The sequence below is a fragment of the Diabrotica undecimpunctata genome, chromosome 8 (assembly GCF_040954645.1).
Source record: "Diabrotica undecimpunctata isolate CICGRU chromosome 8, icDiaUnde3, whole genome shotgun sequence".
NCBI lineage: Eukaryota > Metazoa > Arthropoda > Insecta > Coleoptera > Chrysomelidae > Diabrotica > Diabrotica undecimpunctata.
This window is the reverse complement of record NC_092810.1, coordinates 108,345,636-108,361,562: the sequence shown is the minus strand read 5'-3', so window position 1 is coordinate 108,361,562 and position 15,927 is coordinate 108,345,636. Positions and strand designations below refer to the sequence as shown.

At 33.1% G+C, this 15,927-nt stretch overlaps 1 protein-coding gene across 2 annotated transcripts in view; it reads right to left on the bottom strand.

The window, feature by feature from the left end:
• TkR99D (Tachykinin-like receptor at 99D) overlaps positions 1-15,927 on the bottom strand; it is a 90,250-nt gene that overhangs the window by 49,842 nt on the left and 24,481 nt on the right. The gene's annotated exons all lie outside the window — the stretch shown is intronic.

Below are 15,927 nucleotides of genomic sequence, written 5' to 3'. Positions count from 1 at the left end.
CTTGCAATTAAAATTTGCAGATCTAGAGAAAAACTTGTCGAAAGAGAAAGAACCTTAGAAAGAGGAATTTCATACTGACGAGGAGGAATTAGCTGAGGAGACAGAGTGGATACGTGTCAAAAACTTCAAAAAACGTAAAATGGATACATCATTGACCCCACCACAAAAAGAGTCATATGTCCAACAAAGAGAAGAAAAAACTAAAAAAACACAAATTCCATCTCCAATAATTGTGGAGAGTAGCCTAGAATTTAGGCAATTTTATGAATTAGTCAGACTACATACTGCCAAATTCCAGATAAAAGTACTTGGAGACGAGAGCGCTAAAATTAATGTCGATAGTAAAGAAAATTAACGAAAAAGTTGAGTGAAGTAAATTATTCATGGCATACGTATGAAAATAAGCAAAGCCGACCCATTAAAGTTATGGTTAATAAGTTACATCATTCAACCAGTAAAGATTCGAGTAAAAAAAATTCAAGATAATAGATGTCATACCGAAATTAAAATAAGAAACAAAGCAACCACTAAATATGTTTATGTTGGTATTCAGAAATGACGAAAATATCACTAGAATCTATGAGATCTCAGATATCATGAGCATAGAAGTACAAATACTTCCGCTAAGAAAATCAAAATTGGTACCTCAATGTAAGACATGTCAGGCATATGGACACGCACAAGGTTACTGTGCGAAAGAACCAAGATGTGTCCGCTGCACAGGAAAACACCTAACAGCCAAATGTGAGAAACCCAAGGACGCAAAACCTAAATGTGTCCACTGTGGAGAAGGGCATCCGGCTGACTATAGAGGATGTATAGTGGCAAAGGAAATACAAAAAATAGATAAATTAATATAACAACAAACAGACCCTACCCAGACAACCACAAAGAATGCATCCAAAACCTGTAGAAAATCCAAAACAAGAGGAAAACATAACAAGAACTTATAGCATGGTAGCAGCTGGTAAAAGTAACGAAGAAAACTATAGTAGTCAAAAATATCTGAAAATAGAACAAACACTACAGAAAATATTAGAGAGATTAACTAACCTGGAGGAGCGTATAATAAATATAGAATATAGCACCAAAGGAGCTATACCTAAAAGACTTGATAATGGCGGGTAGTTTACGAATAGTAGAATGGAATGCAAATGGTATCTTAAAACATAAGCAAGAACTACAACCAATACTAGATATAGAAAAAATAGACATATGCCTTATTTCTGAAACCCATTTTACGAATGAATCATACATTAGATTTAGGGGTTATAAAATTTATCATACTACTCACCCTGATAATGCAGCCAGATAAGGAAGTAGTGTAGTAATAATCAAAGCAAATATTATGCACTATTAGGAAATGGGATGCAGAACTAAAGAATTTCAGGCCACATAATAAAAATTAAATGTAAAAACTATGAGGTAATCGTCATAGCAGTTTACAGTCCGCCAAGACATGCCATCAAGAAAAATCAATATGTAAATTTCCTGACCAGTCAAGGACATAGATTTATCCTTAGAGGAAACTTCAATGCAAAATATACGCATTGGCGGTCACGACTGACTACCACCAAAGGGAAAGAATTTTTAGAAGCAATGAAATATATAAAATGCGACGCAATATCAACGGGAAGGCCAACATACTGGCCTACTGACACAAATAAAATCCCAGACTTTATCGACTTCTTTGTAGTCAGAAATATTTCAACAAATTAAATAGAGATAGAAGAAACATTGGATATTAACTCAGACCATCCAATTATTCTCACACTCAGTGACACTGTTATTAAAAAGAAAGCCCCCTAGACTTGATTACAAAAATACTGACTGGAAAAGTTTCCCGATAGACCTTGAAGAGAAGATTAACCTCTCAGTTCCATTAAGAACAGTTGATCAACTACTAGAGGCAGAAGTAGAATCACTCAATAAAAATGTACAACAAGCTGCTTGGAACAACAGCTCGAACAGTGTCGAAAGAATAAAAGGAAATAACTACTCGAAAGAAATCAGAGAAATGAACCGAAAAAAGAAAACTGAGATGCAAGTGGCATCAGTCTAGAACACCAGTTGATAAAACTACATTAAATAATGCCACACAAAAATTAAAAAGAGAAATTCAAAAAATTAAAAACGAATCGGTTAGCATCTACCTAAGTGGACTATCAAATGATAGCCCTACTTATTACTCATTGTGGAAGGCTAACAAACGATTAAAAAGGCCAATCGTACAGAATCCACAAACTAGAAATATTAATGATAGCTGGGCAAGAAGCAATATACAAAAGTCCAACAGGTTTGCTGACCACCTAGAAAATACTTTTTAACCAAATGAAGAACAAGAGCTGGGAGCTCCCTGATCACGATGAAATAGAGATTAGCCCTGTAACTCCAAAAGAAGTATATTTGAAAATAAAAGAAAATATAAATAAAAAGAAAGCTCCTGGATTTGATCTAATTACTGGGGAAGTGTTAAAGCAACTTTCAAGGAAAGCTATAATAAAATTAACACATCTTATAAACGCTTCCTTTACGCTGAGGTACGTACCAAAGATATGGAAGGTGGCAGAAATTATAATGACACTAAAACCAGGAAAACGTCCACACGAAGCTTCTTCATATAGGCCTATTTCACTTTTACCTGTCATGTTTAAATTATATGAAAAATTACTCTTGTAGAGACTAAAACCGATTATAGAGGAAAAAAATCTAATTCCTAATCATCAGTTTGGGTTTAGAGCAAGCCACTCAACGATAGATCAGGTGCATAGAATAACAGATATAGTAGAGAAAGCTCGAGAAGAAGGAAAAGTCTGTTCCGCAATTTTCCTCGATGTAACGCAGGCTTTTGACAAAGTGTGGCATGACGGATTATATCATTAAATGAGATTCTACTTATCAAAAAAATATTCTGAGCTACTAGAATCATATATATCCGACAGATACTTTCGAGTTAAATATGAGGAAGCATATTCAGAATTAAGAGAAGTTAAAGCTGGGGATCTACAAGGAAGTGTCCTGGGGCCAGTGCTATACCTGCTCTATACCAGCGATATTCCATAATTAGAACCTAACACAATTGCGACATTTGCAGACGACACATGCATGCTAGCAGTCGGACAAAACCACGAGGATGCAGCAACCATGCTACAGAACTCTGTTGAACAAATTAACATCTGGACCAGGCGATGACGTATCAAATTGAATGAAACAAAATCTGTTCATGTCAATTTTACTAACACAAGAGAACAATATATCCCAGTTAGTATAAATAGAAACCTTATGCAAATGCGGCAAAATATTTGGGTATGACATTAGATTCCAAGCTACGTTGGAAAGCACATATTAAGAAAAAAAAAGGAGGAATTAGAATTAAGTTAAGTAAGTTTGCCGAGAGTCATGAACAAAGGCTCTCCGACCACGTGAATGTGGATGCCATCAAACTCCTAGACAACGCCAACCAGATAAGAAGACTTAAGGGAACGAAAGACATAAGTGAGTGAAAGTGAAAAAGCAGAGCAAAGTGTACACGTTAGCTAGTAGTACTATAATGTATTAGAGCCTAAGGAATATTGTTGAATGTAACGTTAGATAAGTTTTTTGTAATATTTTGTATATATAACTAACTTGCTTCTTGATCGTAGTAAATGATAGCAATAAATTTAGATTTAAAGATAGATTTAAAGCACCACTTCAATAAATCAATTTTATTTGTAAACAGGCAAAGAATAAAAAATAAAACTTTACCAGATTTATTCTACATTTTATTAGTAATTATAACAATTTGTCTAATCATCAGAAAATGTTGAAGTACAGGAGAAAAAAAAAATAAAACGAAAAATTCTAAAAAAAGAATGATAAGAAAAGTAAACTAAAATATGAAAAAAGTCTTAATAACGAGTGTTTCCATCTGTACTACGTATAACAGCCTCACATCGTTGGCCCATACTTAAAATTAATTGCCGTATTTCATTTTGGTCTAGTTTTCTCCAAATCTGGATCAGCCTCTCTCCCACTTCCTGTAAGTTTGATTGGATCGGTGTCGCTCTTAATCGCTTACCAAGGATATCCCAGAGATTTTCAATCAGATTTAAATCCGGACTATGTGCTGGCCATTCCATAGTGTTAATTTCTACCTCTTCTAGATCATTTCTGACGATCTGTGCAGCGTAAGGTCTGGCATTATCTTGCATTAGTAAAATATTGAATTGAATTAAAAAAATTTTTAATTAAAAAAATTAAAAATAACCGGAAGAAATCTTTCAAATCGCATTATTTCTCACAAAAGTGATTGCAGAATTAAAAAACCATCTTGTGCTTTGGCAGAGCATGTAATCGATAAAGATCATATTATGGATTTTGATAACATTAAAATTTTATGTAGTGAAAGTAATAAATTCAAAAGGACTTTTTTGGAAATGGTTTGTATTAGCAAAAGTGATAATAATTTAAACAAAAGATCAGAAATTAAAAATCTAAGCAAAATTTATAATTATATTATTTCTTTATAATTTATATATGAAACTTGAAAAATATCACATTTTTATTTAATTTTCCATATATCTGTTAAATTTTTTAGACATCTATCAATGGTGAATAAATCTTCTTCTTTTTTGTTACTAAACAAAAAAGAATTTTTAAACAAAATTTTATTTTAAGTTATTAAATATTACTTAAAATATTATTTTAAGTTGGCATTTATGACATTGAGGCTTATTTGTAATTGGTTGCTACTTTAAACTATTTATAAATTCAATTATTTTTGTTAAGAAAATGTTTTCAAAATTATTAAAATTTCAGGGAAGAATTTATTAGATAAGGGCATTTTAGTATTAATTCTTTTTGAAATGTATTTGCAGCAATTTTATTAACCAAACTAATTTTATTTGGTGAGTTAACAAAAAATTTTTTTCTTTCTTGTTCAACTTTGTAAGATATTTTGTCTTTTTTAGCAGCTCTTGATAAGAATTGTAAACACAATTAAAAGCTCCAGATAATAAATAGTTAACCAATAGCCCCTTTTATTGACTCCAACCCATCCAAAACATTATATATATATATATATATATATATATATATATATATATATATATATATATATATATATATATATATATGTATATATATATATATATATATATATATATATATATATATATATATATTACAGATAGATAACCTGAGTGCCGTACTCACCTCAAATATTTTTTCTACTAGACCTAGACCTCGTGTAGGTAAACTGCTGGGTTTGAGAATTAGATTGTAAGCTTTTTTTATGAAAATCAACGTATATCGTATGATCCAATTAACTAAATTCTTTTAATCTAGTCAATCAGGAAATTATTGTCTGCCATAATGAAATAATGGCTAATGGGTTTATTAAGGTGCAGCCTGTCATGAATATTTGTCATTCTGTTGGATGTATTGGTCTAGTAGATTGACTTAATAAAAAACACGTGTTTTTATAAACGTCTAAATGTTTACAATACATACATTTTTCTTGTCACATTTCTTTGTTTTTATAGATTTAACACAGTCATGTAAATAATATATTTATTTTATATTATATATACAATGCTAAAAAACATCAATCTAATGTAATTACCTGGCATTTCTATAAATATAACAGTCGATTCTTTCTATAACTATTTCAAATCGTAAAAATATATATTCCTGCGTGGTAGCATAAACTAAAGAGTCAAAATTTTAACGCAAAACTAAAAATTATGTTAGCTATCAGTAATTTTCACATGAGGCAGAATCATTAATTTTTTAGGATGAGATATTATAATAAGCAGCTTACTTTTTATCAGCACAAAGAAATATACAGGGGTGGCCATTCAAAATATTCCACCCTAATATTTGGCAATATTCATTCGATTTTGTGAAAATGCTAAAACTGCTCGATTTTGATTCCAAAAGCAACATTTTTTAACGATATAGATATCTAGCATTGGTCAACCTCCTCCCTTTCAATACCTCAGAAAATATTACACCACTTAAAAAACTCAACGTAACGTCTAGGTTGGGCTAGTGGCAATTTCAATTTTTTTCTGTCACGTGAAAAATTAAATTAAATCGAAATTTGCAACAATAATAGGAAAATTAAATGTAATTTAAATAAAATAAACTAAATTTTAAATTAATCCATTCATAATTCAAAATAGTTTAGTCTCATCAGCTATAAATTAATTAAATTTTCAAAATGAGATTCACCAGCTGACGCTATTCGAAATACCGACAAACATTTTGAATCATCTCAGGAATTACCTACTAGACTACAAATCTTGGTTTTTAAATAACTTCATAGGAAGAAGCTCAGGGGAGTTAAATAGGGGAATCTTGCTGGCCATTTAATAAAATCTCTTCCAATCCGTTACCTAGGAAACCGTTCATTAAGGTATTGCCTTACGTTAAGGCTATACTGCGGAGGTGAGCCAAATTGTGGGAATAACAAATCATTTTCTGAGTAAGGAACACCCAGGCAATTCCACGCACAGGAGAATTCTGCACATCGGTGTCATAGCAACACGGCATAAGTATTTGAATATTCAACACAGCGTGCAGTCACGTATTTGCTAGCCGACGACACGTTTCTAATATGACTGCATTCGTAGTGTTGGTTTAGACAAGGTCGCCGATTGTTTATTTTTCAAGACGTTGATGTAATTTTCGAATAATCTTTAAAAAGTGGTAAGTTATTTTGTTATAGTGTTTAAAAAGTGTAAGTAATTTTCATATACACTATTCCATGAATATTTTGCTTTATATGTACAGCTAATTTCACGCTCAAAAACAATGATTTGATAAGTTGGGTTCCGTGCTAAATGTCCGTGCTTACTTTCGAAAAACCGAAAGACCAAATTGGTTAGAAGATGAGCAAAAAGCTGATATCACTACTATAAGATCTGGGCGAAAAATACGAGAAGTAGGTCGATCATTCAATATTCCACAATCCACTCTACGTGACAAACTAAAGTCCAATAGCCATAAAAAAATAAAACTTGACATGAATCCAATTTTTAATGATGAACAGGAATCCACCATAGCTAAACATGTTAAAAAATTAGCGAGTATGTATTTTGGAATGACACCAGCAGAACTAAGACGTTTAGTATACCAGTTTACTGAAGCGAATAAAATAAAATACCGTTTCGACTCGATAAAGAAAATCGCTGGTGACGATTTGTTAGAACTCTGTTTAAAGCGTTATCTAGACATGAGTGTTAGAAAACCCAAAATTACCAGTCAAAACCGCATTTCTGCTTTCAATAAAGATGAAGTTCAATGGTTTTTTTTTAAATCTGCTAACAGTTATGAAAAAGTTCAAAGTTTCTGAGAGTCTAATTTTTAATGTAGGCGAAACGGGCGTTTCTACGGTCCAGAAACTATTAAAAATTTTGACACCAAAAGGTCAAAAACAAGTAGAATCCGTAATATTTTGCGAAAGAGGTAATAATGTTACCATAGTTACCTCGAATACGTATGTCCACAAATTAATGAATCCCAACTGAAACAATATATATAATGTTCAAAAAACGGTTGGATAAATGAAGAGTTATTTTTTTTCGACTGGATAAAACATTTTTGTCGGCATATAAAGCCCTCGCAAGAAGATCCAGTGCTTCTCATATTGGATAACCATGGGAGTCACATTTCTTTGGAGATTTATACTTACTGCAGGTCACACGGAAGTGTTATGGTTTAACTTCCCCCACATACCTCACACAGGCTTCAACTTCTTGACCTAACTTTTTTGAACCACTAAAGAATGCTTTAAACCGTGAGTGCGACTTCTATCTGTGAACTCATACTCATGAAAATACCACACATTTTGAACTTGCTTCCATTTTTAACATGGCATATCTGAGAGTTTCCACGATGGACAAAGGAATATCCGGGTTATGTGCTGCTGGAATATAACCCATAGATCCGAATTAATTCTTTAAAGATTATTTCAGCTTAATAGATCACACTGAAGTTTTAGATATAGATATTGTAATGAACTTAAATGAAACCGACGATACCAACGATGGCAGTGCTCTTGAGCAGTCGTATGTAAATTTTGAATTTGAGCACAGAACGGCTTTACAAACAATGCAGTCAAGATGACACGAAACTCTTCAGAGAACGCCACCTAGAAATACCGAACCTCAACCGAGACCATTGAGATGGTATGAAACTATGCAGAGAAGTCCACCTAGAAATACCAAACCCCAACAGCGATGTAATAAAACTATGCACAAGACTCCATCTAATAATACCAAATTTATATCAAACAAGCGAGCTGAATTCCAGCCTGGAACGTCAGGAAATGTTAAAACTGAGTCTAATGTGCCTATTGAAAAGCTAGCGCCTCTTACTGCTATTGTAAAGAAAAGTTCCTATGCCACTAAAAGCTTAATTAGAAATAAAACAAAGAGAAATTTTAAGAAAAAAGCTGAAGAGGTCAGAAAAACTGAAACCAGAAAAAGAATGACAGGAAACGTAGGAAAACTGGCTACTAAAGCAAAGAAACGACCTATAAACAAGAAAGCTGGAGTTAGAAACTTACATTTTGATGATTCTGAGTCTGAAAGTTATGATGAGAGTAAGCTTTGTGTGCTAACATAAGAAATTAAGGAGTGATAAGGAGGCATGTGTTGTTTGGAATTCAGCAGTTAATTATACGTGCGATATGCGTGCCAAGGTCAAACGGAAGACAGAAAATAAAATTATCTCTTTAATATTTTTTTTCCCGAATGGGTTTCTAACAGTCCCGACTTGTCCCCGATAGAGACTTTGTGGCGCGAAATAAAAAACTTTTGAGAAAACATACTGCCAGGTCCGTCAACGAATTGAAGGAAAAATGGCAAGAAATATGAGATAGACCAGAAATAAAAATTGTGGATGTCATTAAAAATAAAGGGGATGTAACACTTCCACATTTTTTTTTGTTGACATCAATATTCTATGCATTTTTTAAAATTTATTAATATTCTGTTTAATTAATAGTTTTCGTTACGGTATAAAATATTTTCTATAATAAGGAAATTCAAAAATGTTGTTCAATGCATTAAAACTTCTAAAATTTACACTGCCCTTTTATTTTTGTTCTCTAAAATTTAATTTTCTTATCAATCTAACGTTGGGTCAACTGATATGGGAAGGGGCTCGGATAAGTTAGACAAGGTAGAATAACATTAAACTAGCCAAAAAAAACATAACATTATTACACAGTTATTAACATATCAACTGAAGATCTCATTGACTGAAAGAAGATAAACAAACTGATGAAAACACATTACCTACAATCTTAATAAAGGTAATAAACAAGGTGCTATGAAATGAGAAATTAACAAAAAATATGAAATCACCCAATTTACCATTAACCAACACACTTGGACATATACCTCAACGCTCCATTACATTACCACCTACCACAATTACAAAAACACACAACAATACCTTAGAAGAATAAAACGTACCGACAAGGAAAATGGATACAAAAACAAAGACATGCAGAAGGCAAGACAACAATTATAAAAACTAACGTCCTACATAAATTAAATCAGAATCGTTTTTGTCCTATTTCAGTGAAATAATAGACAAAACTATCCAATTTATTGGTAAAAATAATGTAATAATAGAGCACTAAGAAATTCAAAGAATATTTTTTCTGTAAAAATCATTACATAAAAAAAGCTTCAAAACATTCTAAAGAATAAACAGGTTTTATTTGTTCATGAAAAATACTGTCTTATAGCACAAAATAAACCCCAACTTCTGCAGAATAATTGCAGTCATCATAAACTGAAAAAACGATGGTCCGATGATCCAAACGTCCATTCAATAAGGAAATAATTAGTTATATTAAGGTAGCAGGTAGGATACTTTTCTACGATCCCAGTAGAGAATATATCTACTTTAGGTCGAAGAAGAACATCCTAGGATCATGGGACCAATGATTACATCAAAAGGCATTCCACATGGAGCTGTTTTAAGTCCACTACTTTTTGATCTGTACACATAGTCTCCCAACATTGCTTGTTTACAATAAGCTGATGATATTGTCATCTATTCACAAAAGAAAACGTATATTGAATATATTACAGAACTAAAACATATAATGTACATCTTTAACAGCTGGATTTTGTTAAACGGCTCCACTATTTCGTACCAGAAGTGTAATGTAGTATTTTTTCTAGAAAACACCCTATTAAAGATGACACTGTATCCTACAGGGCAATGCTGTACCAATTAATTGGGAATTCAAATACCTTGGCGTAATACTTGACAGAAAACTGCTTTGGACTCAAGATATTAACTACACAAGTAGTCGCTGCGAAAAAGGTATTAATTTACATTGATCAGATCAAAATATTACGTTGAATTGATTACAGCTGTTTAGTATATGGGTAAGCAAGTATAACTAATTTACATAAACTTGATAGAATTTAATTTAAAGCTTTGAAAATTGTGTTAGGGTTGATGAAAAGCACTCCAAATGAAGCCACACTGATTCTAGCCTCTGAAAATCTACTCTCATTACGCAGAGAATATCTGGCAAGCAAATACTTTCTAATCCAACATTATCGGTTTACCTCATCATCATGATCAGTTGGCGCTAGAGGCCCAGGCCAAAATAACAGCGGTTAGCCACGCATATTCTTTTTTTTATCTCGTTGGATGTGTTATTTTTGTAGTCTACCAGTGATCCTAAGTAGCAGAATTTTTCTACCATTTTTATCGTTTCGTGTTGCACCTCTAAGTTATTTTGTTGAATTCTTGATATGGCCGGCATATATTTAGTTTTCTGGATGTTAATCAGAAGTTTGATGTTGTCTGCGGCATTTTTGATACGTGTGAAAGCCTCCACTGCTTCATTTTGGGTTCTTCCAATTATGACGATATGGTGGTTTTAAATGGTTTTTAAACATCCACTTGTACGCGCACTTTACATTCGACTTTCATCATTTTCATTTTAATTAATTCTACCGTTGATTGAATAACCCAAATTTGGGTTATTCAATCAACGATTCTACCAATCCTTTTGGTATTCCTAATTCAATCATCGCCGAATATAATTGGAACCTGTCAATAGTATCGTACGCTGCCTTAAAGTCTACGAAGATGTAAATGCAGTCTATGTCGTACTCCGTCGTTTTTTCTAATATTTGTCTGATGGATGATATGTGATCAATGGTAGATTTATTTTTCAAGAAGCCTCTTTGGTAGGATCCTATTATATTGTCAGTATACCGTGCCAGTCGTTCGTTAAGTATCAGGGACACAATTTTATATGCTGTATTATCTGTTCACCTATAATGCCAAAATAATTAATCCATCCAGCTGATCTAACAACTACATTTTTCTTAAAAAGAATTCCCTACCACTTGCAAAAGCATTTGTAACTTGCAATGAACTTAAGTTATAATAAATTCTCTTTATAATCCCATTTGAGAATCATTGGGCATATAGGTAATGGATTTTGACAAGAGCTGTGACCTTGTAAATAACTCTTGTCAAAGCTCTTGTCAAAATCCATTACCTCTACCACACCTGACAAGTGTACTATCTACAAACATTATTATTCCTAAATACCAAACTGAATTTTGTCATAATACTCTCAATGAGATCTTAAGGAACTAATTAGATTACATTGCAATGTATACAGATAGGTCAAAATTAGTAACATGTACAACCAGTGTTTACTTTGTACCAAAAATGAAGGCTAAAAAAGCATTTACTTTAAATAATCAATCCAGCATCTTTTTCGCTGAAGCATGTGCTATATATAAAGCCTTAGATGGTGTTGTGAACACCAGTGGAACAAAATTACAATAAGTATTAAATGCATTACAAAACTTTAAAGTCACAACTAACAGCAATATTTTTATATTAAAAATTTTTCAACAGTTACTAGAATTGTCAGCTTTATCATATGATGTTAAATTCGTATGGGTTAAGGGACATTCAGACATATTGATTGATTCATATATACTGATTGAAGAATTTAGCACATATGATCTCCTTGCATATGTGAAACAGTATATTAAATTTAAATGGGATAGACATTGGATTCAATTCGGGGAAACGACAGGCACTAATTTGTCTAAATTATAACCAATAGTAAACCAATTTTACAAAGTTGTTGCACTAAATATAAATACAGTGTCGACTATCCTAAGGTTAAAAGTAGATCATGAATGTTTTCCGAAGCATCTACATAAAATCGGAATTATCCCAACAGACAGATGTGAGTATGGAACTAGTATAGCTGATCTAAATCACATATTCTTTAACTGTCACTTACATGTCAATACAAGTACTTCAAGAATTGCTAAAAGCTGGTTTAAAGACGCCATTAAACTTAAATGTACTATTAAGTGAAGATAACACAAAAATTTTTAAATTGATTATGGTATTTCTGCAAAAAATTAAATTAAAGGTGTGAATGAAAAATTTGATCGTTTGAATGGATATTTTTTTTGTATGTCTACCTATGGGGAGTTAAGCATCATAAGGTGTTGCTAAAGAACCCTGGTAACCTGAGCAACTCTACGGGAGATTAGGTAACCAACCCTAATAAAAGGAAGGGTCGGGGCTGACGAGGAAGGGAGCTTTCTGGACAACGACTTCGGGCGGATGAGCTGATAAGTGAAAGGGTACTCTCTTGTTCTGATATTGACAAAGCAGTCTCAAAGACGGATGAACCGTAAATAGTCAACGGCATAAGGATGCAGAAGGCAAGGAGAAATCACTGCATTAAAAATCTCTAAGGATATCTTAGGTGGGGTTCACGGCAGGAAGATCTTGCAGACCACATATATACACTCCAACAATTAATTGAAAAAAAAATGGCAAAAAATAGACCAGTACACATGGCATTCATAGATTTAAGAAAGGCAACGGTCCCCAGAAAACAACTATGGAACACGAGGAAGGAAATCGGAATAACTCAGAGGTTAATAGAAGCCGTAAAAACCTTTACAACAACAACAAGGTAAGAGTTAAAACCGGCAATAAATACTCCAACGAATTTAAGACCACAAAAGGCTTATTGCAGGGATGCTCTACATCTCCGACACTGTTTAAGATATTCCTCGAACAAATATTAAAACCATGGAAAAAGAAATGTGAAGGGATGTGAATACCAATCCGGGACAACTTCTTGTACACATTAAGCTTTTCAGATGACCAAGTGGTAACGGCTCAAGATGAAGAAGATCTGTGCTATATGCTCCGAAAATTAGAAAAGGAATACACAAAAATGGACTGGAAATAAATCTAGAAAAGACCGAATATTTAACAACAGAGCAAGAACCAGTGAGAAACTTGGAAATGGACAATAATAGGGAAATTAACGGAACTGACAAATTCAAATATTTAGGATTTATACTAAACAAGATGTATTAAACAGACAAAAACATGTATTAAACAAATGGACGGGGTACTGTGGGATAGACAGATTACCAGAAATACAAAGAAGAGAATTTATAACACCTTGGTACGCAGTCTAATGACCTATGGAGCAGAGAATTGGGTAATATATAAACGAAACAGGTCCAAAATCACAGCAACTGAAATGTAGTTCATGAGAAGAAGCTGCAAAGTGACAAAAATGGATCGCATCAGAAATGAGGAGATAAAACGAAAAATGGCAGTAGAACAAGACATACTCAGCTACATCGAAGAAAAAAGTTTAATTTGGTATGGACATGTGAGAAGAACAGATCATACAAGGTGGATAGCAAAGATTTCGGACTAGAGCCCAATAGGAAGGAGGAAAAGAGGTAGACCCCGAAGATCATGAAGGGCTGAAGTGGACGAGGCCATGGAAAGACGAGACCTTAGAGATGGAGAATGGCAGAACAGAAAGGACTGGAGACGTTGGCTGAAAGAAGGAAGGCGGCGAAAGCTGTAAAAATCCCTATATAGATAGATAGAAGGATACCTCAAGAAAATTCACTAATGGAAAGTCAAAACGGCTCCGATTGCCTGGCGTCCCTTAAATGGGATAGGGTTGCAAAGAATCTCCGGAAAAACAAAATAAATCTAAGTCGTATTGCAACGTGGAATGTAAGAACATTATAGAAAACTGGACAACTCACAGCAGTAGCACCAGAAATAAGCAGACTTAAAATAGAGATACTTGGACTCAGCGAAGTAAGATTGCTCAGTGCTGGACAATGCTATCATAACGACATTGTTCTTTATTACTCGGATAGCAGTACTGGTGATCACAAAAATGGTGTAGGAATCATGATTAAAAAAACACTACAACCGTATGTTTCTTTATTCCATATAGTATATATAATAAAAGAATAAATAATGTTACAGGTGAAAACCTTCCTAATAAACATAAACATAATTCAAATTTATGCCCAACATCAAGCAGCACCGATAATGACATAGATTTATTCTATTCAGATTTATAACACCACAATTTATTTCTTGCTAACTCTGACCACAATTTATTTCTTGCTAACGTATACATTAAATTGAGAAAACAGCAGAAGAAAAGACTAAAATTGAGACTAGATTTGTCAAAGCTTGAGAGTGAAAAATGTCAACAACAAATAAATGAAGCAAATACACCAGCATTCATAGAAGCTTCAAAATAAGTTATTAACAGTGCCTGGAGCGAAATGAAGGCGGAAGTACATATAAGAAAATTAGGAAACTAGTAAAAACGCAGATCAAGGAAGCTAAAGAACGCTAGAAAATTGCAAAGAAATAGAATTTAATATGAAACACGACACACATAACCTACATAAGAAACTAAAAAAAATTACGAGTAATACGACAGTAAAACAGCAAACTTGGGAGGAATACATCAAGAACTTATTTACAAATAATAGGACAGAAAGAAGAAAAATAAATTAAACATTACCAACTGATGAAGATATACAAATTCTAATGTCAGAGGTGAAACAGGCAATTAAACACTCAAAAAGTGGTAAAGCGCTAGGTCCTGATGAAATTCCAGTAAATATACTAAAAATTCTGAATGACGAAAATATTGAGTGTCTAACTAAATTATTTAATAAAATATACAACGACGGTTAAGTTCCCGAAAAATGGTTAAAATCTATCTTTTTAACCTAACATAAGAAAAATAAGCCTAAATCTTGAGATGAATACTGATTAGTTATCCTCATGAGCTACACTTTAAAAGTACTACTGCAATCAAACAACGGTCATAAGGGTGAAAGATAGTAAAACAAACCAAGTAGAAAATCAAAATGGAGTCAGACAGGGATGTGTACTGTCGCCATAATTATTTAATGTGTACTCCCAACTAATATTTCAGGAGGCACTATGGGAAAGAACTGAAGGTGTAAGGAGTAGAGAGAGCATTATTAATAACATAATATTTGCAGACGATATCGCAATCATGGCAGAAAATATAGAAGATTTACAAATTTCTATAGAAATCATTAACAGACAAAGCAAAAGATGGAACTATCAATGAATATAGATAAACCCAAATACATGGTGATCTCGAAAAGCCCTGTTGACAACATACATCTGATATTGGAAAGTAAACCGTAAGACAGGGTCGACAAGTATAAATACCTGGGAGCAATTATAAACTCACAGTTAGATCAAGATGAGAAAATAAAGGTCAGAATTAAAATAGCTCGAAAAGGATTCATAAAATACAAGTCAATGTTTACAAATAAGAAATTGAGTATTGTTATCAGATTGAGGTTCGTTGAACGTTATGCATGGTCACAACTGCTATATGGGGTAGAAGCTTGGACTCTAAAAAGCACAATCCATAAAAAATTAGAGGCATTCGAAGTGTTGCTATCTAGGCGTATTCTAAAAATTCCTTGGACACCAAAAGTCTTAAACGAAGAAGTGTTCGTACTTTGAAACGATAAATACTCTCTTCTGCACGTCACCATGCATGTAGAGGGAAGTAACCACTTGGAAAGA